The 2,115-nt window shown below is 42.9% G+C and overlaps 1 pseudogene; it reads right to left on the bottom strand.

Annotated features, from left to right (window-relative positions):
- Positions 1-748: 748 nt before the first annotated feature.
- LOC115638279 lies at positions 749-1,685 on the bottom strand (annotated as a pseudogene).
- Between the last annotated feature and the right edge of the window lie 430 nt (positions 1,686-2,115).

Raw genomic sequence — 2,115 nt, 5'->3', positions numbered from 1 at the left:
AGAAGTCCTAGGATATTAGCACCAAGACTGGGATTTTCAAAGGGGCCAAAGGGATTTTATCACTCATCTCTCATTGAATGACAGTGGGAACTGGGCACCAATAGCGCATACCTCTGTCATCTGAACTGAAAGTAAAAGAGGCTGTTTTCAAAAATGCATGCACACACACAAACACACTCACACACACTCTGTCTCTCTCTCTCTCTCTCTCACACACACACACACACACACACACACACACACACACACACACACACACACACACACACACACGCACACACACACATATTAAGCCAAGGGACTATTCTTGAGTTCCAGTGTGCGGATCAGCATTGATAGAGCAGCGGTCAAATTCCAACACAGATCTCAAACACTCCCAGAAAGTTCAGATGTGTTTGAATCCATATTTCCAAATCAGATGCATTTCTAAGGTACATGAACAGATAATAGTGTGAAAAAATGTAACATAAATACACAAAGGTTTGATAGATTAATTTTTAAATCACTCTTATAATGGCATACACCAGTGTTGAGAGTGATATACACATTTATAGAGAGAGACGAGTACAAATGGGAACTGCAAGTTTAAGTATATATATAGATAGACAGGTTGTATGGGGATAAATAGGTAGATCAATAGATAGATAGATACAGGAGGTGTAAGGAGAGAGAGAGAGAGAAAGAGATATTTTGACTGTTACTGTCCTGAACCCAAAGGATTATTTAGCTCAATGTTCAGACAGAAGGTTCATTTTAGAAACACTGAGCTGATGGTTCTTCCCAAAGCTTCTTTCACATCCTTGTTCCTCAGGCTATAGATGAGGGGATTCAACAATGGAATGACCAGGGTATAAAACTCAGACACCATTTTGTTCTGAGCTGGAGCAGATAGCGAACTAGGCTGGGCATATATGAAGGTAAGAGTCCCATAAAATAAAATTACAGACATCATGTGGGAGATGCAAGTGGAGAAGTCTCTCTGTCTGCCCTCAGCAGAGCGAATCCTGAGGATGGCTGAGATGATGCAGGCATAGGATACAAGAATGACCATGGAGGTGCTCACGATGATGAGGCTAGATAAAGTGAACAGCACCAGTACATTGATGTCTGTGTTGGTGCATGAGAGGCTTAGCAGGGATGGAATGTCACAGAAGAAGTGATCGATCTCATTGGACCCACAGAAACACAGTGTAAAGGTAAAGACAGTTTGCACCGATGGAGTTTACACCACCACAAACATAGGAACCCACCAGCAGCTGAATGCAAACCTGTTTGGACATGGTGATGGGATGCAGGAGCGGGTTGCAGATGGCGGTGTATCGATCATACGCCATGGCTGCCAGGATGAAAGCCTCAGTACTGGCAAAGAGACCAAAGAAGAATAATTGGGTGGCACATCCGTGGAAGGAAATACTCTTGCTGCCTGCTAGGAAGCTCATCATGGCTTTGGGGGCAATGGTCAAAGAGTAGCAGAGGTCTAAGAATGACAGGTTCATGAGGAAAAAGTACATGGGGGTGTGTAGGGGAGAGTTGGCACTAATGAGAAAGACCATGGTGGTGTTCCTCAGCATGGTTGTCATGTAAATCACCAGAAACACCACAAAGGGGCCCTCCTTGAGCCCCAGACCACTTCCAAACCCCAACAGGATGAATTCTGTCAATGTTGTGTGGTTTCTCTCGTTCATTGTCTCTGTTTACCTGGCAAAAGGAATGAGATAAACATTTTAAAAAGAACAAAAGGGCTGAGGAGAATGCAGAAGGCTGCAGGTCCCTTTTGTATCTCACTCCCATTGAAAATAAAGGCACATCTCCGGTTTGCTCAGATAAAAGTGGACTCAACCCTTAGAAATGTCATTACGTTGCTTCTTAATAAATCTCCAGAAGTTCTGTTAGAAATTTTGACTTTTCTGCAGTAGAACACCAATTTATTGACTTTCCCATATAACTATTCGCAGAGGGAAGTTTTCCATAAGGGTCAAGATTCTGCTACTTTTATCATGATCTTACTTAATGAGATCCATGGGACTCCCCGTGAGTGAAGGAGTACTTGACATGAGTTATTGTGGTGAAATGTGCCATCAGTCCACACAGTCCTTATTTTAAGGCTAGAAAGGA

This window comes from Gopherus evgoodei, chromosome 21 (assembly GCF_007399415.2).
Source record: "Gopherus evgoodei ecotype Sinaloan lineage chromosome 21, rGopEvg1_v1.p, whole genome shotgun sequence".
Lineage (NCBI taxonomy): Eukaryota > Metazoa > Chordata > Testudines > Testudinidae > Gopherus > Gopherus evgoodei.
Note: the sequence above shows the minus strand (reverse complement) of the source record. Positions and strands in the feature narration are given on the sequence as shown.